Source organism: Aegilops tauschii, chromosome 2 (genome assembly GCF_002575655.3).
Source record: "Aegilops tauschii subsp. strangulata cultivar AL8/78 chromosome 2, Aet v6.0, whole genome shotgun sequence".
NCBI lineage: Eukaryota > Viridiplantae > Streptophyta > Magnoliopsida > Poales > Poaceae > Aegilops > Aegilops tauschii.
This window is the reverse complement of record NC_053036.3, coordinates 70,566,857-70,585,592: the sequence shown is the minus strand read 5'-3', so window position 1 is coordinate 70,585,592 and position 18,736 is coordinate 70,566,857.

Genomic DNA, 18,736 nt, shown 5'->3' with positions numbered 1-18,736 from the left:
CCAAAAGATAATAGTGGTGATGACAAGGAAAACCCAGCAAAGGAGGATGACCCCTCTAAGATACAACCAAAGCGCTGGCGTCAATGGCGCCGCTCTAAATCCCGCCGTAGCAGGGATAGCAACACCGGCACAGGAGTCGACAACACTCCGGATGGTGTCGAAGACACAGAAGAACCCGATGAGCAAACTGCCGAACGAGACAATCGGGAATCAGGGCAAGTCAGCCCTGACGAACAGGCCATAGAAGAAGACTCGGAGGATGATAGTTACCGTCCGCCCTCCAAGGAGGAGACGAGCCTCGACAACGAAGACTTCATCGTGCCTGAAGAGCCTCTGGAGCAGGAGCGATTTAAGCTTTAGCTCATAGCCACTGCAAGGAACCTGAAAAACAAACAGCGGCAGCTTCAAGCTAAACAAGACCTGCTCGTCGACAGATGGACTGATATCCTGGCAGCCGAAGAATACGGCCTCAAGCGCCCAGCCAAGAGCTACCCAAAATGCAGACTGCTACCTCAGTACAATGAGGAGGCGCCGGAGCCCATATCTCCCTCGCACAATGCGGACCGACCACCCCGCGGTCAGGATAAAGCGGCAACTCAGGCCGAGCGGCAGCCTGCCCCTCCGCCTCGTAAAAACAGAGACAAAACAGCTCGGGACTATACATACGACCTTCGGCAGGACTTAGATAGTAGAGCAGGACACACCAGATCAATCTACGGATTGGGAGGACGCCTTTCGACCCGCGATGACGGCTACCTATTCGGACGTGACAAACCTAGCCACGCCCAAGCTGAACTCCGTAGACGGACTCCATCAGAGCTACGTCATGAAGTGGCCCGATATAGAGGCGCCGCACACCCACGTTGCTTCACCGACGAAGTAATGGATCACGAATTCCCATAAGGGTTTAAACCCGTAAACATCGAATCATACGATGGGACAACAGACCCCGTAGTATGGATCGAGGATTTCATCCTCCATATCCACATGGCCCGCGGAGATGACCTCCACGCTATCAGATACCTCCCACTAAAGCTTAAAGGGCCAGCTTGGCACTGGTTGAACAGCCTGCCTAAAAATTCTATCGGCAGCTGGGAGGACTTGGAGGAAGCCTTCCTTGACAATTTCCAAGGTACATATGTCCGGCCACCAGACGCCGATGACTTAAGCCACATTGTGCAACAGCCTGGAGAGTCAGCCAGGAAATTCTGGACTAGGTTTCTAACCAAAAAGAACCAGATAGTCGACTGTCCGGATGCCGAAGCCCTAGCCTTTAAACATAGCATCCGTGACGAATGGCTCGCCTGTCACCTCGGCCAGGAAAAGCCGAAGTCTATGGCAGCCCTCACGGCACTAATGCCCCGCTTTTGTGCAGGTGAGGATAGCTGGCTGGCTCGTAGTAAAAATACGGCCAGCGACGCAGGCCCCGCCGGGGCCAAAAACAGCAACGACAGGCTCCGAAGCAGTAGACACAAACGCCGAAACAACGGCGACAACACTGATGACACTACCGTCAACGCCGGATTCAGCAGCTCCAAAACCGGTCAGCGGAAGAAGCCGTATAAAAGAAACAATCAGGGATCATCTAGCTTGGACCGCATACTCGACCATCCGTGCCAAATCCATGGCACCCCAAACAAACCAGCCAACCATACCAACAGAGATTGCTGGGTTTTTAAACAAGCCGGCAAAACAAATGCTGAGAATAAGGAAAAGGGATCGCAGAGTGAGGACGATGACGAAGAGTCCCCGCAGCCGAACATAGGAGGACAGAAGAAGTCCCCCCCCCCCAGATCAAAACGGTGAACATGATATATGCTACACACATCCCCAAGAGGGAGCGCAAGCGCGCACTCAGGGACGTCTATGCGATAGAGCCAGTCGCCCCAAAATTCAATCCATGGTCACCATGCCTGATCACTTTTGATTGTAGGGATCATCCGACCAATATCCGGCATGGCGGATCAGCCGCACTAGTCCTTGACCCAATCATTGATAGATTCCACCTGACGCGAGTCCTCATGGACGGTGGCAGCAGCCTCAATCTGCTCTATCAGGATACAGTGCGCAAAATGGGCATTAACCCATCACGGATCAAACCCACAAGGACTACCTTTAAAGGAGTCATTCCAGGTGTAGAGGCTCGCTGTACGGGCTCCATTACATTAGAGGTTGTCTTCGGACCTCCGGATAACTTCCGAAGCGAGGAGTTGATCTTCAATATCGTCCCCTTCCGCAGCGGATATCACGCACTGCTTGGACGAACCGCATTTGCTCGATTCAATGCGGTACCTCACTACGCTTATCTCAAGCACAAGATGCCCGGTCCACGCGGCATCATAACAGTCAATGGAAACACGGAACGCTCCCTCCATACACAAGAGCACACCGCCGCCCTAGCAGCAGAAGTGCAGAGTGGCCTTCTCAAGCAGAACCGTACTCCGACTGCCGAGCCCCTGGACACAATTAAGAAGGTCCGGACTACGCTGCAGCGGGACAGTTCGGCTCGTCAAGAGCTCGATTAGCAATTCGGCCTCCGTCCCAGCCCCCATCAAGGGGTGGCATTTGCACCACGCGTACATAATTACGCACTCAAAATTCCATGGGCATCGACGAAGGCACAACTACCTTGTGATCCACAGTTCGGCTCGACCGACCCTGGATCCGCATTTTTCACTTTTACTTTTTATTTTGAGTTTTTCTCTTTTCAAGGTTTCCTCTGACAAGCCGTTTGTCGGGCACACCAAGGAGGCAAGAAGCTTTGGCGTACGAGGGAATCCCCAGGTGGTCTCTGCTAACGATTGCTATACCTGTTTTACATACCCGCATGCAGCTCGCTCTTGGTCATGGCATGCTAAAATAGCCTCACTTGCTTATCGCATTACTTGTACAAGTACGCCTCGACGTATTAATCACATCACAATGGTAAATAAATGGTAGTGTCAGCTTATTATTTAATTTTCCTTGTCTCCTTACCTTTGTATTTACTACTCATCGCACACGTACACTCTGGTACATCTTACTACGCCAGGGGCTTCATCACGCCCCGCATTACGGCGGCAAAAGTTTGAACACTTTTACAGTATAGTTCGGCACCCCAAACTTATAGCATTATATGCATTGGCTCCGCATCATGTCTTTGGTCAATAGTTGGGTTGCTCGGCTCCTGTGCTTACTACCTTACGTTCTGTTATATCGGCTAGGGTAGTAAAGGGAGAACTACTGCGATTGTGCCCCGATTCTTCCGAACGAGCACCTCAGTAGAGAAAGCCGAAAACTGACTGTCATGATGTGGCGAGAGCTGGTCAGTTGTTCGAGAGGTTTCAAATCCTTAGAGATTTTTTCCACTTCATGCGGGGAATCGGTTTTTTTCGATTACGGCGTGTATCGCGCCCCAGTTCGGCCTTCCGAATATCGGGGGCTTCGCCAAAATTCTCATTGTCAAACTCCTATGGCTAAGTGAGGGTGATAAAGCCGTATAGTCTGATTGCCTTGTTCGTTCCGCTAAACACCTCCTTTAAGGACCAGAATGTGGAGTAAAGAGTGTTTAGATTTATCCCGAACACCCCCGTACTATCTACGAGGGGGCAGAAGCCGACGACTGGCCAACTCTCAGATTACGTAAACGGCCGCACAGGAGGCAAAAATTTAAAACAAACATTATATTACACAAACGACCTTGTTTCATATTACAGGACAGGATAACACGAATGTTCTCATGGGAATATACCATCCTTCGCACATTGCTCCGCCACAAGGCGGGATCCCTCCAGGACACTACCAAAATATAGCTCGGGTCGGCGGTGCTCCTTGCCCTCAGGCGGCCCCTCGGTCATCAGCTTCTTGGCGTCCATCTTCGCCTAGTGCATCTTGGCACGGGCAAAGGCCATCCGCGCACCTTCAATGCAGACCAACCGCTTTATGTCTTCAAGTCGTGGGCACGCACCCACAAGCCGCTTCACGAGTCCGAAGTAGCTGCTGAGCATGGGCTCGGCAGGCCATAGCCGGACTATTAGGTCCTTCATGGCTAGTTCGGTCACCTTGTGTAGCTCGACCAGCTGTTTCAGCTGGTCGCTAAAGGGCACCGGATGTTCCGGTCCAAAGTACTGAGACTAGAACAGCTTCTCCGTAGAGCTCCCTTCTCCGGCTCGATAGAACTCTGCAGCATCTGATACGTTGCGCGGTGATACGTCTTCAACGTATCTATAATTTTTTATTGTTCCATGCTATTATATTACCCCTTTTGGATGTTTATGGGCTTTATTTTACACATTTATATCATTTTTGGGACTAACCTACTAACCGGAGGCCCAGCCCGTATTGCTGTTTTTTTGCCTATTTTAGTATTTCGAAGAAAAGGAATATCAAACGGAGTCCAAACGGAATGAAACCTTCGGGAACGAGATTTTTAGAACGAACATGATCCGAATAACTTGGAGTGCAAGTCAAGGAACGAACGAGGCGGCCAGGAGGGTGGAGGGCGCGCCCCCTGCCTCCTGGGCCCCACGTGCGGCCACCGACCTACTTCTTCCTCCTATATATACCTACGTACCCCGAAAACATCCAGTGAGCACCTGAAACACAATTTCCACCGCCGTAACCTTCTGTATCCGTGAGATCCCATCTTGGAGCCTTCGCCGGCGCTCCGCCGGAGGGGGAATCGATCACGGAGGGCTTCTACATCAACACCATAGCCCCTCCGATGAGTTGTGAGTAGTTTACCACAGACCTTCAGGTCCATAGTTATTAGCTAGATGGCTTCTTCTCTCTTTTTGGATCTCAATACAATGTTCTCCCCCTCTCTTGTGGAGATCTATTCGATGTAAACTCTTTTTGCGGTGTGTTTGTCGAGATCTGATGAATTGTGGGTTTATGATCAAGTTTATCTATGAGAAGTATTTGAATCTCTGAATTCTTTTATGTATGATTGGTTATCTTTGCAAGTCTCTTTGAATTATCAGTTTGGTTTGGCCTACTAGATTGATCTTTCTTGCCATGGGAGAAGTGCTTAGCTTTGGGGTTAATCTTGCGGTGTCCTTACCCAGTGACAGAAAGGGTTGCAAGGCACGTATTGTATTGTTGCCATCGAGGATAAAAAGATGGGTTTTATATCATATTGCATGAATTTATCCATCTACATCATGTCATCTTGCTTAATGCGTTACTCTGTTCTTATGAACTTAATACTCTAGATGCAGGCAGGAGTCGGTCGATGTGTGGAGTAATAGTAGTAGATGCAGGCAGGAGTCGGTCTACTTGTTGCGGACGTGATGCCTATATACATGATCATGCCTAGATAATCTCATAATTATTCGCTTTTCTATCAATTGCTCGACAGTAATTTGTTCACCCACCGTAATACTTATGCTATCTTGAGAGAAGCCTCTAGTGAAACCTATGGCCCCCGGGTCTATCTTTTATCATATTTGCTCCCAATCTACTTTTATTTGCATCTTTACTTTTTGCATCTATAATATAAAATACCAAAAATATATTTACTTTATCATATTATCTCTATCAGATCTCACTTTCGCAAGTGGCCGTGAAGGGATTGACAACCCCTTTATTGTGTTGGTTGCGAGTTCTTTGTTTGTTTGTGTAGGTGCATGGGACTTTTTGTGGAGCTTCCTACTGGATTGATACCTTGGTTCTCAAAAACTGAGGGAAATACTTACGCTACTTATGCTGCATCACCATTTCCTCTTCAAGGAAAACCAACACAAGCTCAAGACGTAGCAAGAAGGATTTCTAGCGCCGTTGCCGGGGAAGCTTTCATCAAGTCAAGACATACCAAGTACCCATCACAAACTCATCTCCCTCGCATTTACATTATTTGCCATGTGCCTCTCGTTTTCCTCTCCCCCACTTCACCCTTGCCGTTTTATTTGCCCTCTCTTATTGTTCGCCTTCTTCTTCCTCCTCACTTTTATCCTCCATTATGTCTGAAATTGGGGAGACTATCATCGATATGGACAACCATGATAACATGGAAAATTCTGATGCTCTTTCTGAAGGACCCCCCATCTTGCATACTAAAAAGTTTCGAATCCGTAGTGGTAACGTTATTGGAAAGGGGGTTATTCAAGATTTCTTTACTTGTGACGGTGCTCTACCTTCTATGGGTAGCTCTATTTTGCATAGAACTAGTAGTCTTGTGGATGCTATTGCCATGCTTATAGTTGAACTTGAAAGACAATTTATGCACATGCATCCTTGCATACAAAGAATTTTCCTAGAATTTTCCAATATTGAGCATTCTTCTGTTAAGCGCGCAGCTACTATCTTTTTGGCACATGAATTTAGATTTATAATAAAAGAAGCCAAAGAAATCTTCGCTCACTATAGGGTGGACGCCGGTCGTCCTCCCATAGAGGCGATCCTCTTTGATCAAGAGGAAATCATGCGTTTTCAGTCTTTGGACTATATTGTTTTTAATGAAAACCTTAGAAAAAAGGTTCCTACCAATGTTCTAGTTGATAAAATTTCCGAACTTAATAATGATTTTGCTATTCAAAATAATGAGTTAGGATACTCCCTTGAGTATAGCTTACGAAGTTCTGCCAAAAGAATGCTTATAATGATGAATTGATTGTGCAATATGAAGGGCCGAAGGAGGAACCTATACCTCCCGAGATTGATCTTGGGGACTTTTGTCCCGTTAAATTTAGCCCTTTTGATTACTTTTGCTTGCCTCAAAGAAAACTTGCTGCTGAACGTAGAGAATATGAAATGAGTTTTCGTGATCTATCTTATTACTATGGCATTACTTAGATCTATTTTCGCTTTTATGCCTAGCTAGGGGCGTTAAATGATAGCGCTAGTTGGGAGGCAACCCAATTTTCTTTATGTTTTTTGTTTTTGTTTCTGTTTAGTAATAAATTTATCATCTACCTTTTGTTTAGATGTGTTTTTATGTTTTAATTAGTGTTTGTGCCAAGTAGAACCTATAGGATTTTCTTGGATGATGAAAATTTGATCTTGCTGAAAATTCCAGAAACTTTCTGTTCACGAAAACAATTGTTTAAAATCACCAGAACGTGATAAAATACTGATTCCAATTGCAGTAGATCAATAGACAAATTGTCTAAGACGTCCTATTTTGGTAGATTTTTTGGAGTTCCAAAAGTTTGCGTTAGTTACAGATTACTACAGACTGTTCTGTTTTTGACAGATTCTGTTTTTCGTGTGTTGTTTGCTTATTTTGATGCATCTATGGCTAGTAAAATAGTTTATAAACCATAGAGAAGTTGGAATACAGTAGGTTTAACACCAATATAAATAAAGAATGAGTTCATTACAGTACCTTATGTGGTGGTTTTGTTTTCTTTCACTAACGGAGCTTACGAGATTTCTGTTGAGTTTTGTGTTGTGAAGTTTTCAAGTTTTGGGTAAAGCTTTGATGGACTATGGAATAAGGAGTGGCAAGAGCCTAAGCTTGGGGATTCCCAAGGCACCCCAAGATATCAAAGAATATCCAAAAGCCTAAGCTTGGGGATGCCCCGGGAAGGCATCCCCTCTTTCGTCTTCGTTTATCGGTAACTTTACTTGGAGCTATATTTTTATTCACCACATGATATGTGTTTTGCTTGGAGTGTCGTGTATTATATGAGTCTTTGCTTTTTAGTTTACCACAACCATCCTTGCTGTACAAACCTTTTGGGAGAAGCCTACTTGATTAGAAATTTGCTAGAATACTCTATGTGCTTCACTTATATCTTTTGAGCTTGATAGTTTTTGCTCTAGAGCTTCACTTATATCTTTTAGAGCACGGTGCTGGATTAATTTTGAAGAAATTTTTAGTCTCTCGTGCTTCACTTATATTATTTTGAGAGTCTTTTAGAACAGCGTGGTATTTGCTATGGTTATAAAATTGGTCCTAGAATGGTAGGCATCCAAGTTGGGTATAATAAAAACTATCATAGAAAGTGAATTGGATGCTTTGATCAATTTGATACTTGATAATTGTTTTGAGATATGGAGGTAGTGATATTAGAGTCATGCTAGTTGGGTGATTATGAATTTAAAGAATACTTGTGTTGAAGTTTGTGAGTCCCGTAGCATGCACGTATGGTTAAATTTGTGTGACAAATTTGAAACATGAAGTGTACTTGGATTGTGCATCCTTATGAGTGGCGGTCGGGGACGAGCGATGGTCTTTTCCTACCAATCTATCCCCCTAGGAGCATGCGCGTAGTGCTTGGTTTTTGATGACTTCTAAATTTTTGCAATAAGTATATGAGTTCTTTTGACTAATGTTGAGTCCATGGATTATACGCACTTTTACCTTTCCACCATTGCTAGCCTCTTCGGTACCGTGCATTGCCCTTTCTCACCTTGAGAGTTGGTGCAAACTTCGCCGGTGCATCCAAACCCCGTGATATGATACGCTCTATCACACACAAACCTCCTTATATCTTCCTCAAAACAGCCACCATACCTACCTATTATGGCATTTCCATAGCCATTCCGAGATATATTGCCATGCAACTTTCCACCGTTCCGTTTATCATCATGGCACGCATTAATTTTGTCATATTGCCATTGCATGATCATGTAGTTGACATCGTATTTGTGGCAAAGCCACCATGCATAATTTTTCATACATGTCACTCTTGATTCATTGCACCATCCCGATACACCGCCAGAGGCATTCATATAGAGTCATATCTTGTTCTAGTTTCGAGTTGTAATTCATATGTTGTAATCAATGAAAGTGTGATGATCATCATTATTAGAGCATTGCCCAAAAAGAATTCAAAAAAAAGAGAGAGAGGCCAAAAGAAAAAAAAGAAAGGCCCAAAAAAAGGGCAATGTTACTATCTCTTTTTCCACACTTGTGCTTCAAAGTAGCACCTTGTTTTTCATATAGCGAGTCTCATATATTGTGCTTCAAAGTAGCACCATGTTTTTCATATAGTGAGTCTCATAGGTTGTCTTTTTCATACTAGTGGGAATTTTTCATTTTATAACTTGGCTTGTATATTCCTACGATGGGCTTCCTCAAAATGCCCTAGGTCTTCGTGAGAAAGCAAGTTGGATGCACACCCACTTAGTTTCTTTTGTTGAGCGTTCTTTCATTTATAGCTCTAGTGCATCCGTTGCATGGCAATCCCTACTCCTCATATTGACATCAATTGATGGGCATCTCCATAGCCCGTTGATTATCCTCGTCAATGTGAGACCTTCTCCTTTTTTTTGTCTTCTCCACACAATCCCCATCATCATATTCTATTCCACCCATAGTGCTATATCCATGGCTCACGCTCATGTATTGCATGAAAGTTGAAAAAGTTTGAGATTATTTAAGTACGAAACAATTGCTTGGATTGTCATCGGGGGTGTAGAATTTGGGAACATTTATGTGTGACGAAGATGAAGCATGGCCTAACTATATGATTTTGTAGGGATAAACTTTCTTTAGCCATGTTATTTTGAGAAGACATGATTGTTTTTATTAGTATGCTTGAAGTATTATTATTTCTTATGTCAATATGAACTTTTATTTTGAATCATTTGGATCTGAACATTCATGCCACAATAAAGAAAATTACACTGAGAAATATGCTAGGTAGCATTCCACATCAAAAATTCTGTTTTTATCATTTCCCTACTCGAGGACGAGCAGGAATTAAGCTTGGGGATGCTTGATACGTCTTCAACGTATCTATAATTTTTGATTGTTCCATGCTATTATATTACCCCTTTTGGATGTTTATGGGCTTTATTTTACACATTTATATCATTTTTGGGACTAACCTACTAACCGGAGGCCCATCCCGTATTGCTGTTTTTTTGCCTATTTCAGTATTTCGAAGAAAAGGAATATCAAACGGAGTCCAAACGGAATGAAACCTTCAGGAACGTGATTTTTAGAACGAACGTGATCTAGAGAACTTGGAGTGCAAGTCAAGGAACGAACGAGGCGGCCAGGAGGGTGGAGGGCGCGCCCACCCCTACAGGGCGCGCCCCTGCCTCCTGGGCCCCACGTGCGGCCACCGACCTACTTCTTCCTCCTATATATACCTACGTACCCCGAAAACATCCAGGGAGCACCCGAAACACAATTTCCACCGCCGTAACCTTCTGTATCCGCGAGATCCCATCTTGGAGCCTTCGCCGGCGCTCCGCCAGAGGGGGAATCGATCACGGAGGGCTTCTACATCAACACCATAGCCCCTCCGATGAGTTGTGAGTAGTTTACCACAGACCTTCGGGTCCATAGTTATTAGCTAGATGGCTTCTTCTCTCTTTTTGGATCTCAATACAATGTTCTCCCCCTCTCTTGTGGAGATCTATTCGATGTAAACTCTTTTTGCGGTGTGTTTATCGAGATCCGATGAATTGTGGGTTTATGATCAAGTTTATCTATGAGAAGTATTTGAATCTCTGAATTCTTTTATGTATGATTGGTTATCTTTGCAAGTCTCTTCGAATTATCAGTTTGGTTTGGCCTACTAGATTGATCTTTCTTGCCATGGGAGAAGTGCTTAGCTTTGGGTTCAATCTTGCGGTGTCCTTACCCAGTGACAGAAAGGGTTGCAAGGCACGTATTGTATTGTTGCCATCGAGGATAAAAAGATGGGTTTTATATCATATTGCATGAATTTATCCCTCTACATCATGTCATCTTGCTTAATGCGTTACTCTGTTCTTATGAACTTAATACTCTAGACGCAGGCAGGAGTCGGTCGATGTGTGGAGTAATAGTAGTAGATGCAGGTAGGAGTCGGTCTACTTGTTGCGGACGTGATGCCTATATACATGATCATGCCTAGATAATCTCATAATTATTCGCTTTTCTATCAATTGCTCGACAGTAATTTGTTCACCCACCGTAATACTTATGCTATCTTGAGAGAAGCCTCTAGTGAAACCTATGGCCCCCGGGTCTATCTTTTATCATATTTGCTCCCAATCTACTTTTATTTGCATCTTTACTTTTTGCATCTATAATATAAAATACCAAAAATGTATTTACTTTATCATATTATCTCTATCAGATCTCACTTTCGCAAGTGGCCGTGAAGGGATTGACAACCCCTTTATTGCGTTGGTTGCGAGTTCTTTGTTTGTTTGTGTAGGTGCGTGGGACTTTTTGTGGAGCTTCCTACTGGATTGATACCTTGGTTCTCAAAAACTGAGGGAAATACTTATGCTACTGTGCTGCATCACCGTTTCCTCTTCAAGGAAAACCAATGCAAGCTCAAGACGTAGTACACGGCAGATCCATAAACGCCCCTGAAGAGCTCCAAATTCGGGTAAGTAAAAAGCACGTTTCTCTCACAGACTTGTTTTGCATAATGAAAGCCTTACCCGCCGCGATCCTCTTGGCCGCCTGGATTTCCTGGAGGGCGCTCTAAGCTTCAACTCGGGCATCTTGCGTGCTCTGGCGAGCCTTGGCATGTTCGGACTCTTGAGTCTTCGAATCACGCTCCAGGGAATCATACTTCTCGACGACGTCCTGGAGCTCTTGCTAGACCTCGCTGACCCGGGCCTCCTGCTTCTCGCGCGCGGCGCATTACTTGGCCGCTTGGTCCTCGGCCTCGGCTAACGCCTTCTTCAGGGCTGCCACCTCGGTTGTGGCCCCTAATACAGTTCATGACACTTTTCGTCAGCACGAACCATGCATCTTTCCTAAATACTCACACAGGATACTGCATACCTTGGCTGTCCTCCAGCTGCTTCTTCACGAGGCTGAGCTCTTCCTCGGCCCGCTCCAGGTCCTGCTTTAGCCCAGCGACCTCCATAGTATGAGCGGCAGCAGCCAGCAGCGACGCCTGCTTATTCACATAGACATCTTATGTTAGACTCCTGCGAAAATTATTTTGATCCTCTGTTCGGCTTTTTCTTTCCGAAACACCGAACAGAGCATTAGGGGCTACTGTCTATATTGTGATATTCTTTTTACAATTACATTCCTTACCTCAAAGCCTGTTAGAAGGCTAGTGCAGGCTTCGGTCAGTCCACTCTTGGCGGACTGAACTTTCTTAATCACCGTACCCATAAGGATACAGTGTCCATCCACAATGGAAGCGCCTCGTAGCGCTTCCAGCAGATTGTCCGATGCCTCTGGTTGGGCAGAGGTCACCGGTGGGGCTGGCACACCTCCTCCTTTTTGAGAAGAGTGCTTGCTGGACTCCGGAGCCGTATAAATCTCCGGAACGGTATCCGGCTGGGGGGCCGAACTGGACTTGGTCCCCGTCACCAGTCTCCATGGGAGCTTTTCTCCCATGTGTCCGGCGGCCAAGGAGTCATCCTTTGGCGCCACCCTGACGGCCTTCGGAACCTCCCCCTGACTTGGGAAGGGCCTTTGGGACACCACCTCGTTGTTGCCCTTGGCCGAGGGAGAGTGAGCAGGCGGCGACGACATGCTAGCCATCTCCTTCGAATCCAACGAACCTCCCGATGAGGATCGCAGGGAGCTATCGCGGGCCGGACTACAATGGTATAACTTAAACATATTAATATTGCAAAACAGAGAGGCCAGACACTCGGACGTGCGCAAGGTCTTTTGTGCTTACGATGCGGCTAGGGGCTTGGTCCGGGGGGGTCACTCTGGACTGCTGTCGACATCCCACGCGTTGTTATCCGCGAAGGAGCCTTTCCCCCTATTGGGCGCCTCCGCCTCCAGATCTGTGGAGGCAGCCCTCTTGTTCCTCCCTTCATCAGGGAGGGATTTTTCCTCCTCCTCCTCGTCGTCTTCGGTGGTGGAGTGAGACTCGTTGTCTTCGGACGTCATGTCCGAAGCACCTCTTCGGCGGGGGCCGCTCTTGGCCCCCTTGGCCTTTTTCTTGGCCTTCTTTTCTGGCACCTCATAAGGCACCGGAATCAGCATCTTCGTCAGAAGTGGAAATTCTTGGTCTTCGGGTAGCGGAGCCGGACAGTTAATCCGCCCTGCTGTCTCTATCCAGGCCTGAAAAAATTGATGGGAAGGCTCAGATTCCCTCCCCACGATATGCCCGTAAAGGGTAAACCTTGAAAACATCAAAGAACTTACCGAATTAGCCTGGCGGTTTAAGCTGAGCCCGCGATCCTCGGTCGTGGGCGGCAGTTTCTCGCTGGCCTTGAAAAGCACTTTCTAGATGTCTTCGTGTGTCGTGTCGAAGAGCTCTAGTAGCGTCTGGTGCTTGGCTGGATCGAACTCCCACAAATAGCAAGGCCGGCGTTGGCACGGGAGGATCCGGCAAATGAGCATAACTTGGATCACGTTGACGAGCTTGATTTTATTGGATATCATGTTCTGGACACACGTCTGGAGCCCAGTCAGCTCGTCAAAAGAACCCCAGGTCAGGCCCTTCTCTTGCCAGGAGGTGAGCCGCATTGGAACTCCGGATCAGAACTCGGGGGCTGCCACCCAATTGGTGTCGCGCGGCTCGGTGATATAGAACCACCCTGACTCCCACCCCTTTACCATCTCCACAAAGGATCCTTCGAGCCAGGTGACATTGGGCATCTTGCCCACCATGGTGCCTCCACACTCTGCTTGTTGGCCACTCACCACCTTCGGCTTCACATTAAAGGTCTTCAGCCATAGGCCGAAGTGAGGTGGGATGCAGCGAAAAGCCTCGCACACGACAATGAATGCCGAGATGTTGAGGATGGAGTTGGGGGCTAGATCATGGAAGTCTAGCCCGTAGTAAAACATCAGTCCACGGACAAACGGGTGGAGAGGGAATCCCAGCCCGCGGACGAAATGTGTGAGAAACATGACCCTCTCATGGGGCTTTGGGGTGGGGACGATCTGTCCCGTGGCCAGGAGTCGATGAGTGATTTCCTTGGCCAGGTATCCGGCCTCCCGGAGCTCCTTGATGTCCTTCTTCTTGACGGAGGAGGCCATCCACTTGCCTCCAGCTCCGGATCCGTACATGGTTGGAGTGCTTCCTTTTTGGGCGGAGAAAGCTAGAGCTTGGGCGCTGGAGCTCGAGAATGGATGGGCAGAGGAAGGAGAAGGCGTGGGTGAACAGGGATGAATCCTTATCCCCTTATAAAGGCAGTAAATATCAAACGCCTCCCCACTCGCCTTAAAACTCGCCTATTCCCAAGGGTTGTGCGAACGGCACGGTTGGACTACCCACGCCCGTATTGATGAGAATCCCGTGATAAGGGGACACGATCTCTGCTTCGACAAGACGTGCCAATGAAAACCATGTCTCAAAACACAAAGCGGCAGATGAAAACGGTTCGAAATAATGAGCCGAGCAAGCGTGATGTCACATTACGAAAAGTTGTCAGTGGATTGGACTCGTCGAATATTGTACTCTCTACGGCTGTGTGTTTGGTATTCATGTTACAGATCCGGATACATCTCTCGTCCGAAGACTATCTTGGAGTTCAGAAAGGAGGAACCCGCCTTGCAATGCCGAAGACAATCTACGCGCCGGACACCTCGTCATTGAAGCCTGGTTCAGGGGCTACTGAGGGAGTCCTAGACTAAGGGATCCTCGGGCATCCGGCCTGTTAGACATGGGCCGGACTGATAGGTTGTGAAGATACGAAGACCAAAGACTCTCTACGTGTCCGGATGGGACTCTCCTTGGCGTGGAAGGCAAGCTTGGCGATCAAACATGAAGATTCCTTTCTATGTAACCGACCTTATGTAACCCTAGATCCCTCCGGTGTCTATATAAACCGGAGGGTTAGGTCTATAGGACCGAATACTCATTACCATAGTCATACAGGCTAGACTTCTAGGGTTTAGCCATTACGATCTCGTGGTAGATCAACTCTTGTAAAACTCATACTCATCAAGATCAATCAAGCAGGAAGTAGGGTATTACCTCCATAGAGAGGGCCCGAACCTGGGTAAACATCGTGTCCCCTGTCTCCTGTTACCATCGACCTTAGACGCACAGTTCGGGACCCCCTACCCGAGATCTGCCGGTTTTGACACCGACAGCAAGTTCGGGGGCTACTGAGGGAGTCCTGGATTAAGGGGTCCCCGGATGGTCGGACTATGTGATGTGGGCCGGACTAATGGGTCGTGAAGGTACAAGATAGAGGGCCTTTTCCCGTGTCCAGATGGAGCTCTTCCTGGCGTGGATAGAAAGCTTGGCGGCTAAGTCGTATAGTTTTCTTTATCTGTAAACTGACTTTGTACAACCAGGCCCTCTCTGGTGTCTATATAAACCGGAGGGATTAGTCCATAGAGGTAACACAACCATACAGGCTAAACATCTAGGTTTAGTCATTACGATCTCGAGGTAGATCAACTCTTGTAACCCCTATACTCATCAAAGTTAATCAAGCAGGAAGTAGGGTATTACCTCCATTAAGAGGGCCCGAACCTGGGTAAAACATCGTGTCCCCTGCCTCATGTTACCTTCGATCCTCAGACGCACAGTTCGGGACCCCCTACCCGAGATCGGCCGGTTTTGACACCGACACCAAGCAACACAACGTAAACAGCCCCTGCACACAAATAACAACACCCCGCAACCCGACGTGTTAAAGGGGTTGTCAATCCCTTTCGGGTAATGGCGCCAGCAACGGTGCATGGACGGGATAAAGTTGTAATAGATTGAATAAATAGATCGCAAATAAAATAAAGTGCAGCAAAGTATTTTTGTATTTTTGGTTTATTAGATCTAAAAATAAATGCAAAGGAAAAGTAGATCGCAAAGGCAAATATATGAGAAAGAAGACCCGGGGGCCGTAGGTTTCACTAATGGCTTCTCTCGAGAAAGATAGCAAACGGTGGGTAAACAAATTACTGTTGGGCAATTGATAGAACTTAAATAATCATGACGATATCCAGGCAATGATCATTATATAGGCATCATGTCCAAGATTAGTAGACCGACTCCTGCTTGCATCAACTACTATTACTCCACACATCGACCGCTATCCAGCATGCATCTAGTGTATTAAGTTCATGGAAAAATGGAGTAATGCAATAAGAACGATGACATGATGTAGACAAGATCTATCTATGTAGAGATAGACCCCATCATTTTATCCTTAGTAGCAATGATACATACGTGTCGTTTCCCTTTCTGTCACTGGGATCAAGCACCGTAAGATCGAACCCACTACAAAGCACCTCTTCCCATTGCAAGATAAATAGATCAAGTTGGCCAAACAAAACACAAATATCGGAGAAGAAATACGAGGCTATAAGAGATCATGCATATAAGAGATCAAAGAAACTCAAATAACTTTCATGGATATAAAAAGATATAACTAATCATAAACTCAAAGTTCATCAGATCCCAACAAACACACCGCAAAAAGAGTTACATCATATGGATCTCCAAGAGACCATTGTATTGAGAATTCAGCGAGAGAGAGGAAGCCATCTAGCTACTAACTACGGACCCGAAGGTCTACAAAGAACTACTCACGCATCATCGGAGAGGCACCAATGGAGGTGGTGAACCCCATCCGAGATGGTGTCTAGATTGGATCTGGTGGTTCTGGACTCTACGGCGGCTGGATGAATATTTCGTCGACTCCCCTTGGGTTCTGGGATTTTTAGGGTATTTATAGAGCAAAGAGGCGGTCCGGGGCACACGAGGTGGGCACAGCCCACCAGGGCGGGCCTGGGCCTCCTGGCGCGCCCTGGTGGGTTGTGCCTCCCTCGGGGCACCCCCCAGACGCAGCCAGGGCCTAATGTGTTCCTTCAGGCCCATAAAAATTCTCCGTGAAGTTTCGTGGCATTTGGACTCCGTCTGATATTGATTTCCTGCGATGTAAAAAACATGCAGAAAACAGCAACTGGCACTTGGCACTATGTCAATAGGTTAGTACCAAAAAATGATATAAAATGATTATAAAACATCCAAGATTGATAATAAAACAACATGAAACAATAAAAAATTATAGATACGTTGGAGACGTATCAGCATCCCCAAGCTTAACTCGTGCTCGTCCTCGAGTAGGTAAGTGATAAAAACATAATTTTTGATGTGGAGTGTTGTTTATCATGTCATATCATATTCTTTTCTTTATAGGATGGACATTTGGACTTTTACGTGATTCAAAGCAATAGTCTAGTTTTGACATAATAATTTAGATACTCAAGCATATCAACAAGCAACCATATCTTTCAAAATATCAACGCTAAAATAAGTTATCCCTAGCCCATTATGCTCAAACATTGATCCATTCATGAAACACACTCGCATATTAGCTACACCCAACACTCAAGTATGATCATATTGCCTCTTAGTTGGTGCTTTTGTAAGAGAAGATGGAGACTCAAATTCAAAAATAAAAAAGTGCATAAAGTAAAAGAAAGGCCCTTCACAGAGGGAAGTAGGGATTTGTAGAGGTGCCAGAGCTGGAAGCGAAAAAAATAGGGATAAAAACATTTTGGGAGGTGTATACATCCCACCAACGAAAACGACTTAGAGATCCCAACACTTTCCATGCTAGATATATCATAGGCGGTTCCCAAACAGAAAATAAAGTTTATTCCTTTTTCCACCATACTTTCACTTTCCATGGCTAGCCATATCCACGGTTGCCTTCCATACCAACACTTTCCAAGGAATTTATTATTTGACAACATAAAGTAAATTCATTTTTGCATCTCGAGACTGGGAATCCCTAAAACCTTTGCCTTACTCTCGTGCAATGACAAGTGAATAAACACTCATCGTGAGAATAACACATCCAGCATGGAAAATATTAGCCACCCGTCACCGTTCCGCGAGCAAAACGAACAAACACAAGAGAAGTTTATTTTGAAAATTAGAGATGGCACATGCAAATTTGCTTAGAACGGCAAAAGAATACCGCATATAGGTAGATATAGTGGACTCATGTGGCAAAACTGGTTTAAAGGATTTTGGATGCACAAGTAGAGATCATACTTGGTGCAAAATGAAGGCTAGCAAAAAGATTGAGAAGCGACCAACCAAGAAACGAATAATCTCATAAGCAAGATTAAGCATAATTAACACTGAATAATGCACCACAAGTAGGATATAATTTCATTGCATGACTATTGACTTTCGTACTTGCATAGGGAATCACAAACCTTAACACCAATATTCTTACTAAAGCATAATTACTCATCAACACAACTCACATATCACATCATCATATCTCAAAACTATTACTAAGAATCAAGTTTATTTTGCCCAATGATCTTCATGAAATTTTTTTTTACTTATCCTTCTTGGATATCTATCACTTTGGGATTAATTTTCATGTGTTGCATTTCATAAGCTCAAATAAATATAAGTGAAGATCAAGAGCATAATTTTTTCCTTCTCTCAAAATAATTTAAGTGAAGAAAGAGAGAATTTCTTAAAAAATTACTAACTCTCAAATAAATCTAAGTGAAGCAAGAGAGTATTTCTTCAAAAATACTAAGCACACCGTGCTCAAAAAGATATAAGTGAAGCACTAGAGCAAGTCCTAGCTCATAAAAGATTTAAGTGAAGCATAGAGAGCAATTCTAACAAGTCATGAAATAATTTTGGCTCTCTCAAATAGGTGCGTCCAGCAAGGATTGATGACTTAAAACACAAAATAAAACAAGCAAAGACTCATATCATACAAGACGCTCCAAGCAAAACACATATCATGTGACGAATAAAAATATAGTTTCGAGTAAAATACCGATGGTCATTAGAAGAAAGAGGGGATGCCACTCGGAGGCATCCCCAAGCTTAGTTGGTTGCTCATTTTTGGATAATAGCTTGGGATGCCGGGGCATCCCCAAGCTTAGGCTCTTCTATCCTTCCTTCATCCATCGTAAGATAACCCAAAACTTGAAAACTTCAATCAC